Below are 12,763 nucleotides of genomic sequence, written 5' to 3' on the forward strand. Positions count from 1 at the left end.
TATAAATCTTCCTCATTATTAGATTTAGATCAAGATTATAGAACGAAAGATTCTTCCAAATCCGAGGGAAAATATATTGACAGCATGCAGGGATCCAATTCTGACTTCCAGGGAGCAAACTTATAGTTCTAACAGCTAGTAACGGGTCGAGTGACTAGTAACGGGTCGAGCAAATAGAGGCCTCTTCACCTTCAGTATTTTGAAGAGACCGTTGTTTCCATTTTTCCTTTCCCGGACGACCGGGATCCTATCTTGATCCTGTGGCGATTGTGCATTCATATATTATGAACAAGGACAGGTAACATTTGACTTAATCCTAATGGTAAAAACGAGCTTTATTTTGAATAAAACGGGTCTCCCCAAGTAGGATTCGAACCTACGACCAATCAGTTAATAGCCGACCGCTCTACCACTGAGCTACTGAGGAACAACGGAGGGTTCCCATATACGGGCAAGATTCTTGTTCTTTGGACCGACCCATGATCATCAGTGTATAAACGAGAAACTCAATAAGGTTTTTTTTCAACTCTTGGACACCCCACCCTAGAGGTATTGACCTATAAATACAATAGGATCTATAATTATTGCTACCATTCAATATTAGGTATTACTTAAAAAAAGAATAATTCGATTATATAGAACCTTGAAATAAAGAGATAACTTTTAGATTTAGATAAAGGAGGATTGGCAGTGAAAATAGCAGTTTACGGGAAAGGCAGAATCGGTAAATCAACAACTAGTTGTAATATCTCAGTCGCTCTAGCGAGACGTGGTCAAAAAGTGTTACAGATTGGGTGTGATCCCAAACACGATAGTACTTTTACTCTTACAAGATTTCTAATACCTACAATTATAGATACTTTACAATCCAAGGATTATCATTATGAGGATATTTGGCCCGAAGATGTAATTCACAAGGGTTATGGAGGGGTGGATTGTGTGGAAGTAGGGGGTCCACCCGCAGGAGCCGGGTGTGGAGGATATGTGGTGGGAGAAACTGTAAAGTTGTTAAAAGTATTAAATGCATTTTACGAATATGATATTATATTATTCGATGTATTAGGTGACGTGGTTTGTGGAGGTTTTGCCACTCCATTGAACTATGCAGATTATTGTGTTATTATTACAGATAATGGATTCGATGCATTATTTGCAGCTAATCGTATTACTGCCTCTATAAGGGAAAAAGCTCGTACACATCCACTCCGATTAGCAGGCTTGGTGGGAAATCGTACATCTAGAAGAGATCTTATAAATAAATATGTAGAAGCCTGTCCAATGCCCGTAATAGAAGTATTACCTATTATTGAGGATATCCGAGTTTCCAGAGTAAAGGGTAAAACCTTATTTGAAATGGTTGGATTTGAACCATCCCTTAACTATGTTTGTAATTATTATCTAGGCATAGCAGATCAAATATTGTCCCAACCAGAATGTATTGTCCCAAAAGAGATTCCAGATCGGGAATTATTCAGTTTACTCTCTGATCTTTATCTAAATCCCATTGGTGGTGGGGGACAGAAAAAAAATAATAAGGAAAATTTACTTGGGTTTAGGAGGATTTAGAATCAACAATTTCTCCACTTCTCCACAATTTGTTGTCAATTTGTTGACAATTTTATTATTTCTTGTTATCATTCTTTTGTGTTACTAGTATTTTTATTCATTATTTCTTTTCCTTATTTATCCTTAGCCTTTTATTCCCTCCCTATTATGTCGACAAAAATTGTTGAAACTATAACGCTTGAATGTGAAACGGGCAATTATCATAGCTTTTGTCCTATTAGCTGTGTATCCTGGTTGTATCAAAAGATTGAAGACAGTTTCTTTTTGGTAGTGGGCACAAAAACATGTGGTTATTTTCTCCAAAATTCACTTGGAGTTATGATTTTTGCAGAACCCCGCTATGCAATGGCAGAAGGCATCAAATCAGACTTACTGGCATCATACACGGCTATACGGCCCTGCCCCTTCTTTAGCTAAACTTGGCTAAACAGAGACAAAATGGTTGCAGGATCACCCGCAGAAAAGTTGATTACGGTGACTGGGGAGAGACAGGATAGAACAGAGAGTCGGTTATAAGCTGTCACTGTCTCTAATCAATCAACTACGCCCAAGCGACCAAATAAGCGAACGTACAACCATCAAGAACGGGGGAAAACGGGATAGAATACGTACACAGAGAGCTGGGTTGATAGGATTGGCTGAGCGTAAGTAGGTAATCCGCTAGTGACATATAGATGATCGGATACGTACGCTCTAGCCAATTGTCCACCCTTTCCAAGTGTTATTTCTATGTTGTGTATAGTCGTGCCTAAGGGCATATTGGTTGAAGTAGACTCTTATTCCGATGAATAAAAATCCCTTCCCAAACTATACAAGCCTCTCTCAGGGCATACAACTTTCTGGATGTATATTATATTCACATATATTGAATAAATATAATCGAGATGAGAAGGAGCATCTATTGTATTCTCGTTTCATTTTTGTGGGTTGGTCCGGTCTATTGCTCTTTCCTTGTGCCTATTTTGCCTTAGGTGGATGGTTCACGGGTACAACCTTTGTGACTTCATGGTATACTCACGGATTGGCCAGTTCCTATCTGGAAGGTTGTAATTTCCTAATTGCCGCAGTTTCTACTCCTGCTAATAGTTTAGCACATTCTTTGCTGCTATTATGGGGTCCCGAAGCACAAGGAGATTTGACTCGTTGTTGTCAATTAGGTGGTCTATGGACCTTCGTTGCTCTTCACGGTGCTTTCGGTCTAATAGGTTTCATGTTACGTCAATTTGAACTTGCTCGATCTATACAATTGCGACCTTATAATGCAATTGCATTCTCTGCTCCAATTGTTGTCTTTGTTTCTGTATTTTTGATCTATCCATTGGGACAGTCCGGTTGGTTTTTCGCACCTAGTTTTGGTGTAGCAACTATTTTCCGTTTTATCCTCTTCTTTCAAGGTTTTCATAATTGGACCTTGAATCCATTTCATATGATGGGAGTTGCCGGAGTATTGGGTGCTTCTCTTCTATGCGCTATTCATGGTGCTACCGTGGAAAATACTTTATTTGAAGATGGTGATGGTGCAAATATGTTCCGTGCTTTTAACCCGACTCAAGCCGAAGAGACTTATTCCATGGTCACTGCTAACCGCTTCTGGTCCCAGATTTTTGGGGTTGCTTTTTCCAATAAACGTTGGTTACGTTTCTTCATGTTATTTGTGCTAGTGACCGGTTTATGGATGAGTGCCATTGGAGTAGTTGGTCTAGCTCTAAACTTACGTGCCTATGATTTTGTTTCCCAGGAGATCCGTGCAACAGAAGATCCTGAATCTGAGACTTTCTACACAAAAAATATTCTCCTGAACGAAGGTATTCGTGCTTGGATGGCAGCTCAAGATCAGCCTCATGAAAACCTTATATTCCCTGAGGAGGTCCTACCCCGTGGAAACGCTCTTTAATGGAACTATAGCTTTAGCTGGTCGTGATCAAGAAACCACTGGTTTCGCTTGGCGGGCCGGTAATGCCCGACTTATCAATTTGTCGGGTAAATTGCTTGGGGCTCACATGGCTCATGCCGGATTAATTGTATTCTGGGCCGGAGCAATGAAACTATTCGAAGTGGCTCATTTCGTACCGGAAAAACCTATGTATGAACAAGGATTGATTCTGCTTCCCCATCTAGCTACTCTAGAATGGGGAGTCGGTCCTGGTGGGGAAATCGTGGACACTTTTCCATATTTTGTATCTGGGGTACTTCACTTAATTTCTTCTGCGGTTTTAGGTTTTGGTGGTATTTATCATGCACTCATAGGACCCGAAACTTTAGAAGAATCTTTTCCATTCTTTGGCTATGTATGGAAAGATAGAAACAAAATGACCACAATTTTGGGTATTCACCTAATCTTGCTAGGTGTTGGTGCTTTTCTTCCAGTGCTAAAAGCTTTGTATTTTGGAGGTGTATATGATACTTGGGCTCCTGGCGGTGGAGATGTAAGAAAAATTACGAACCCGACACTTAACCCAAGTGCTATATTTTGTTATTTACTAAAATCTCCTTTCGGAGGAGAAGGATGGATCGTTAGCGTGGACAATCTAGAAGATGTAATTGGAGGACATGTATGGTTAGGTTCCATTTTTATCTTCGGTGGTATCTGGCATATCTTAACCAAACCTTTTGCATGGGCTCGCCGTGCATTCGTATGGTCCGGAGAAGCTTATTTGTCCTATAGTTTAGCGGCTCTATCCCTCTTTGGTTTTATTGCTTGTTGTTTTGTTTGGTTCAACAATACCGTTTATCCCAGTGAATTTTATGGGCCCACCAGCCTAGAAGCCTCTCAAGCTCAAGCGTTTACTTTTTTAGTTAGAGACCAATGTCTTGGAGCTAGTGTGGGGTCTGCCCAAGGACCTACTGGTTTAGGTAAATACCTTATGCGTTCTCCGACTGGAGAAATTATCTTTGGAGGGGAAACGATGCGTTTTTGGGATCTCCGTGCTCCTTGGTTGGAACCCCTAAGGGGCCCTAATGGTTTGGATCTGAGCAAGTTGAGAAAAGACATACAGCCTTGGCAGGAACGACGTTCAGCAAAATATATGACTCATGCTCCTTTAGGTTCTTTAAATTCTTTGGGTGGTGTAGCTACCGAAATCAATGCGGTGAATTATGTCTCTCCCCGAAGTTGGTTATCCACCTCCCATTTCGTTCTAGGATTTTTCTTCTTCGTAGGTCATTTGTGGCATGCGGGAAGGGCTCGTGCAGCTGCAGCCGGATTTGAGAAAGGGATTGATCGTAATTTCGAACCTGCCCTTTCCATGACTCCTCTTAACTGAAACAATAGATCAAACCAGATGGAAGAAAAATCGATTCAATTTCATTACATCTATCTCCCATATCGACGGGATAGGAGTCTTTTCAAATACTCTTTTTCCAACTGGATCCTTGTAGCTCGGCTATATACAGCCGAGCTATTCTCTTTTTTTTTTATTGGACCGGTAAATGCAATTGTTGAAAAACAAAAGGAGAGAGAGGGATTCGAACCCTCGATAGTTTTTTTATCTATACTGGTTTTCAAGACCGGAGCCATTAACCACTCGGCCATCTCTCCCGGGGACAACTTCTATTCTACCCCTTCATATAATCCCTAACTATAAGCATAAAGTCGGGTCGATACCAACTATACCTGTGACATATGATGATTTTTCATCATCTGGAATGGAGAAAAAAGAAACGAATTTCCCTCTCCTCTCACACTCAAATATCAAATTGAAAAAGTTTGAAAGCTCGATCAATTTATGGCCAAATCCTTTCCATAGTGCATTTGATCAGAATTGAAAATTGGGGATCAGATGGTATAGTCTATTCAATCTGTTGGGAGCTTGTAAGATCACAAGCATGACTATTGCTTTCCAATCGAATGTGTTTGCATTAATTGCTATTTCATTTTACTAGTGATTGGTGTACCTGTTGCACTTGCCTCTCCCGATGGTTGGTCAAGTAGCAAAAATGTTGTATTTTCGGGTGTATCATTATGGATCGGATTAGTCCCTTTTGTAGGTATCCTTAATTCTTTCATATCTTAGATATGTTCTAGATGTTTTAGGTTCACACTCCCTCCCCCTCCTCCCGGAGGGCTTTATAGCTTTTTTGAAGGGCCTTTTACTTCAGGCCCAAGGAGGAGGGGTTTTCCATATCCATAATTGAATTAATAATTGGACCATTCAAAAATGGTATCTACTTACGAATGGGATTGAACATATGTGTATTTTCCATTTCAATTATATGAATATCTATATATTCATATAATTGAAATGCGGGTATGGTTGAATGGTAAAATTTCTCTTTGCCAAGGAGAAGATGCGGGTTCGATCCCCGCTACCCGCCCTTCACATGGAATATGAAAAAAGAATAGTTCATGTATTGATCGTTTCTTTTCCTCACTTATAATTCAATTATAAATTGAATTATAAGTGAGAGAGCAATCCTTTCCGGACCAAAATACTTCGTATGTTCTGGTCTGGCGGAGTGTTATCACAAAATCGTGTACTAAGGGCTGCTACTTAGCAAGATCTCATGCAACTATTTCAAACCAGGCTTTAGACTAAGGCTTAGCCTCCTTAGCCTGAGAGGGCTCTCTCAAAGGGTTAAAGATTTTGATTAAAGAATAAGATAGATGGCTAACTCTATGGTTTGTGGTTGTATATGTTTATAGGTTGAAAGATGAAGGTTGGCTACCATTGGGCTATGGAGTCAAAGTATGTTCAGTACCACAGCAAGATCAGCTTAACATGAAGTCAGGGCATAGAGAGTTTTTATACATCAACAAAACAAAGATACAATGCAAGGAAACACAGTTTATAAATACATGAAGGAAGTTAGAGCATCATTGATGAATTCTAAGTAACATGTATTCATACCACTGCAAGTAAGTGAAAGAGGAAAGCCATGAGACAATAGGACATTAAAAACCCTCTTTGAATCCTGAGTAGTGAAGCCAAAACATTCTACCTAGCATGGAAGTCAAGGCATTATAGAGTTCAAGTGCAGAAATGCAAATATAAACAGTGAAACATAGTTAGTTTATCTATGAAGGAAGTCAGAGCATCATTGATGAATTCTGAGTATCATAATTAAACCTCACTGCAATGTAAGTATTGGAATATGCCATCAAAACAAGAACATACAAGAACTCTTCATGAATCTTGAGTTGTCTAAGTAGAAATTCTGCATTAGGTTAAAAATATACACAGTCTGCACATAGAGCAGCAGTTGAGCCAAAAAGTCTCCAACCCCTTGCTCATTCGACCTCTTGCTCTATATAAAGCATTTACAATTAGGATTCCATCATCCCTCAACAAGAGAATTCGAATTTTCCATCAGTGACACCTAATGACACTCAAAACTAACTATTAAATGCAAATGACACCTAACTAGCAGTCCTAGAGACCTAATACAACTAGGAGTGTAACTCCTTATCATGATTCAACAATATTATCTAAACATTTAAAGCATTCATTGACACCTAACACTCCATGAAGTCGAACTTGATGAAGCCTCCCACGTGGTCACCCAACTGCTGATGACAAACCCTAGAAATTAGGGAACATGTTTCCCTGTTTTTAGGGTTAGATCCTTGAAAATTGCAGAGCCTTTATCTCTTCATCCATGACACATTTTACAAAACTGAAGGAGGTTTTTGTAGCCCATGTTGTCCAGAAAAAAAACCTCTCCTGGTTTTTGAAAACATTTCTCCAGCTGTCCAGAAACTGTCCTTGAAAAACACGTGGCAAACAGGAAAAAAATCTGTTTTCTGAAAGTAGGGTCTCAATGAAAGCTTCTTATCTCCCAACTGAAAACACATCCGAATAAAGTGAGATAGGTTATTGTATCTGTACATGTTATGAAGAGAAACCTCCTTAAGAATTCCAAGATATCCTTTCATGTGACCAGAAACTGATTTTGAAAAACACTACTAAAACCAGTAGACAAAGCTTGACTTTCTGCAGTTTCGTAGCGCAATTTTAACCATAAATGCCTCCCACCTCAGAACGAATTGGAAGAAACTGAAAGAGGTTTTTGTATTGCAGCATGTTAGGAAGAAAAGCCTCTTTCAGTTTGCAAAATTAAGTTCTCAGCTGCTCAGGAAAGCTTTTAGAAATTGACTAGTAAAAGCAGAAAACAGAGTTTCTTCAGCTGAAACAGGCTGCTACAGGGGTTTCGCAGCGCGCTGCGAAAACACTGATTTCGTAGCGAAAAATAGGATTTTTACACTGTCTGTGCTACGAAAACGTGGATTCGTAGCTAGTTTCAAAATTTCTCCTTATCCTCCTCAAAGCTCTGTCTTTCTTCTTGACTGCTGGCTGCCTTGTTTCTGTCATTCTTGTACATTGGTAATGGTTGTACTGATGATGATACTTTCCTTTCTTTTGACATTCTCTCCTTTGAAATTTCTTTAGACAAAACAACTTGGAAGAAAATACCTTGCTTAATTGAGAAGCTGCCTTGCTTGAATTTGATGAAGATTTCTTATCTCTGCTCACCATGGGCTTGTTTGCTCAAACTAAGAATTGGGTCAAATGCCTATTGCATGAACACGACCAAGATCATCATGAATATGTCCAGGATCAATTAACTCTTCCCTTACCTTTTTTCTTTGAAATTTTGTCAGTGATAACAGTGGCTCCACTTGGGATAGTGTGCCCTTGTGGTACACTAAGAACCTGCAGTTCCAGTGCCTTATCCTCTTATGATGAACAAAAATTTATTTGACAAACATCTTCTTCAAGCTTCTGGGCCTTCACCTCGGGCTTAAGCTTGATGGTCACTGTGGGAAAAAGAAATCTACCGCTACTGAAAAAAAATGCTCAATCAACCTTGAGCTTATTGGCACTTTCCTACCTACCTACCCTATCAGCTGCAAGCTCCACTTATAGCTCAAGCAACATGATATCTCCAATGAAGCCAATCATCAATCTGATCTGAAACTTGGATCTCCTTACTGTGCTTGAAGCATATATGAACCAGATACTGAAATAGCCAAGGAAGCATGAGGTGTAACTGTTCTTCAAGATAAACATATAATTGGAAAGCTGAATAGTAAATCTTCTCCATGTAGTCAGCTATAGGGTCAAAAAACACACGGTTAGTTTGTTGATTCTCATAACATTCTATATCTTCAAACAACTTATCCTCAGCCACACCAAATTTATTTGACATGCTATCCAACTGCTTTTCTGAATCATTCCAACAAACAATGGAATTTTCCTCATTATTATCATCATTCTTTGGTGTAAGCTGCTGCAAGAAATTACAAAAATGAACAATCTTTTCCTCTGCCTGAGGGTCATAAAAAATTTCTTCCAACATTTCCACCTGGTGTTTGTAATCATGTTCATTTTGATAATGATCCGAAGACTGACAAGTCTGCTGCATATCTACATCAATATCAGAGGATTGAACATGGTTTTCATAAGTAAACCCCTGCTGATCTTCATGCTGCATTTCATGAGATGTTGTACTTTCTTCTTGGTGCTGAAATGCGTTGTTATGAACAGCCTCTAAAATTTCTTCATTCATAAACTCATCATCATCATAACAATCCTCCAAGTACTGAATGAGATTTAAAGAATGTCTACAGCAATCTTTGAGCAACAATAATGAAGGATGACATTCTTTATACGTGTCATAGAACACATCATGGAAATCAGCAAGAGAAGATAATGAACCATTTTCCAAACTTTTATACCAAGACCATGCTTTTCCTTCTAAAGTGGCCATAAACATCCTCATGAGACAATCCTCAGGAAAGTGAACCTTAAGACTGCGTACATGCATATGAAACCTAACCAAATGAAGAGCAGCATTGTCTTTCTTTTCATCTTTGAATATTGGAAGATCCTCTAACCAATCAACCTTTGGCATAGGATTTGGAAAACCAGGGATATGAGACCGATTCATAGGAGCATACCTGGCATTCATTCTTGCAGTGGAACTCATCTTGTAACTTCATCAAGCTACTGGTCTTCTAGCAGTGGAGTCACCTTCTAATTTGTTATTTGATGTGTGGAGTCGCCAAGGTAGTTTTGCAGCCTCAAAAAGATGTCTGAGCTCCTGCTACCTTCAGAAGTTCAGCTTCATGATTTCGGGAATGAATAGACTTCAGGCTCCCGGCAGACGCACCAAAATGTTATCACAAAATCGTGTACTAAGGGCTGCTACTTAGCAAGATCTCATGCAACTATTTCAAACCAGGCTTTAGACTAAGGCTTAGCCTCCTTAGCCTGAGAGGGCTCTCTCAAAGGGTTAAAGATTTTGATTAAAGAATAAGATAGATGGCTAACTCTATGGTTTGTGGTTGTATATGTTTATAGGTTGAAAGATGAAGGTTGGCTACCATTGGGCTATGGAGTCAAAGTATGTTCAGTACCACAGCAAGATCAGCTTAAGATGAAGTCAGGGCATAGAGAGTTTTTATACATCAACAAAACAAAGATACAATGCAAGGAAACACAGTTTATAAATACATGAAGGAAGTTAGAGCATCATTGATGAATTCTAAGTAACATGTATTCATACCACTGCAAGTAAGTGAAAGAGGAAAGCCATGAGACAATAGGACATTAAAAACCCTCTTTGAATCCTGAGTAGTGAAGCCAAAACATTCTACCTAGCATGGAAGTCAAGGCATTATAGAGTTCAAGTGCAGAAATGCAAATATAAACAGTGAAACATAGTTAGTTTATCTATGAAGGAAGTCAGAGCATCATTGATGAATTCTGAGTATCATAAGTAAACCTCACTGCAATGTAAGTATTGGAAGATGCCATCAAAACAAGAACATACAAGAACTCTTCATGAATCTTGAGTTGTCTAAGTAGAAATTCTGCATTAGGTTAAAAATATACACAGTCTGCACATAGAGCAGCAGTTGAGCCAAAAAGTCTCCAACCCCTTGCTAATTCGACCTCTTGTTCTATATAAAGCATTTACAATTAGGATTCCATCATCCCTCAACAAGAGAATTCGAATTTTCCATCAGTGACACCTAATGACACTCAAAACTAACTATTAAATGCAAATGACACCTAACTAGCAGTCCTAGAGACCTAATACAACTAGGAGTGTAACTCCTTATCATGATTCAACAATATTATCTAAACATTTAAAGCATTCATTGACACCTAACACTCCATGAAGTCGAACTTGATGAAGCCTCCCACGTGGTCACCCAACTGCTGATGACAAACCCTAGAAATTAGGGAACATGTTTCCCTGTTTTTAGGGTTAGATCCTTGAAAATTGCAGAGCCTTTATCTCTTCATCCATGACACATTTTACGAAACTGAAGGAGGTTTTTGTAGCCCATGTTGTCCAGAACAAAAACCTCTCCTGGTTGTTGAAAACATTTCTCCAGCTGTCCAGAAACTGTCCTTGAAAAACACGTGGCAAACAGGAAAAAAATCCGTTTTCTGAAAGTAGGGTCTCAATGAAAGCTTCTTATCTCCCAACTGAAAACACATCCGAATAAAGTGATATAGGTTATTGTAGATGGAAATGTTATGAAGAGAAAAATCCTTAAGAATTCCAAGATATCCTTTCATGTGACCAGAAACTGATTTTGAAAAACACTACTAAAACCAGTAGACAAAGCTTGACTTTCTGCAGTTTCGTAGCGCAAGTTTAACCATAAATTCCTCCCACCTCAGAACGCATTGGAAGAAACTGAAAGAGGTTTTTGTATTGCAGCATGTTAGGAAGAAAAGCCTCTTTCAGTTTGCAAAATTAAGTTCTCAGCTGCTCAGGAAAGCTTTTAGAAATTGACTAGTAAAAGCAGAAAACAGAGTTTCTTCAGCTGAAACAGGCTGCTACAGGGGTTTCGCAGCGCGCTGCGAAAACACTGATTTCGTAGCGCAAAATAGGATTTTTACACTGTCTACGCTACGAAAACGTGGATTCGTAGCTAGTTTCAAAATTTCTCCTTATCCTCCTCAAAGCTCTGTCTTTCTTCTTGACTGCTGGCTGCCTTGTTTCTGTCATTCTTGTACATTGGTAATGGTTGTACTGATGATGATACTTTCCTTTCTTTTGACATTTTCTCCTTTGAAATTTCTTTAGACAAAACAACTTGGAAGAAAATACCTTGCTTAATTGAGGAGCTGCCTTGCTTGAATTTGATGAAGATTTCTTATCTCTGCTCACCATGGGCTTGTTTGCTCAAACTAAGAATTGGGTCAAATGCCTATTGCATGAACATGACCAAGATCATCATGAATATGTCCAGGATCAATTAACTCTTCCCTTACCTTTTTTCTTTGAAATTTTGTCAGTGATAACACAGAGACAGGATTCGAACCAGTGACCTCAAGGTTATGAGCCTTGCCAGCTACCAGACTACTCTACTCCACACCATTGATTTATATCATAATCAAAATGGGTACACAAAACAATAATGGGATATAGTACCCCTATCCCTATATAGGGATAGGGGTACTATATCCCATTATCACAAGAAACTTCAATTACTTTTTTCTTTTCCTACCAACTCGATTTTTTTATCCCGGGCAATAAACATGCGTGGGCCATCTCACGGAGTATGTGTCTGGACAATCCAAAGTCTCGATAGTTGGCTCTAGGTCTTCCAGTCGAAGAACAACGTCGATGGAGACATGTAGGTGCACTATTACGTGGTGAAGATTGCAATTTTCTATGAATTTCCCATTTGTCATCCAATGATGACACTTTGCTTTTTTCCTCCAAAGATTGACGAATTAAATGATATTTCCGTTCCAGTGCTTGTCCCTTCTTCTCTCTCTGAATGAGACTCTTTCTCGCCATAATAGTTCAGTTGGTACTATTACCTACCAGGAATCAAAATATATATCAGATTTTAGATGGAGTAATATTATGTTGATTACTTTTTCTCTGTGGGGTATTGTCATTATATCAATGACAATACCCCACAGAGAAATTGATGAAGAAGAATTAACCAAATTTACCTGATGTAGAGGCAATTAAAAAAGCTGCATAAGTGAATATATAACCTACGGAAAAGTGAGCTAATCCAACTAATCGTGCTTGAACAATGGAAAGGGCTACTGGCTTGTCTCTCCATCGAACTAAATTAGCTAAAGGCATGCGTTCATGGGCCCATGCAAGAGTTTCGATCAGTTCCTGCCAATATCCACGCCAGGAAATAAGGAACATAAATCCAGTAGCCCAAACAAGATGCCCGAATAAGAACATCCATGCCCAAATAGATAAACTGTTC

At 39.1% G+C, this 12,763-nt stretch overlaps 2 non-coding genes across 2 annotated transcripts; one reads left to right on the plus strand and one right to left on the minus strand.

Moving 5' to 3' along the window:
* Window positions 1–355: 355 nt before the first annotated feature.
* Window positions 356–427, minus strand: TRNAN-AUU (transfer RNA asparagine (anticodon AUU)). Its single transcript has one exon. It is a non-coding gene; the product is annotated as a tRNA-Asn (tRNA).
* A 5,382-nt stretch (window positions 428–5,809) lies between these two features.
* Window positions 5,810–5,880, plus strand: TRNAG-GCC (transfer RNA glycine (anticodon GCC)). The gene has a single exon. It is a non-coding gene; the product is annotated as a tRNA-Gly (tRNA).
* The last annotated feature ends 6,883 nt before the right edge of the window (window positions 5,881–12,763 follow it).

This window comes from Pinus tabuliformis, chromosome X, assembly GCF_031772625.1.
Source record: "Pinus tabuliformis cultivar Carrire ecotype Pingquan chromosome X, CPIR1, whole genome shotgun sequence".
NCBI classification, from domain to species: domain Eukaryota; kingdom Viridiplantae; phylum Streptophyta; class Pinopsida; order Pinales; family Pinaceae; genus Pinus; species Pinus tabuliformis.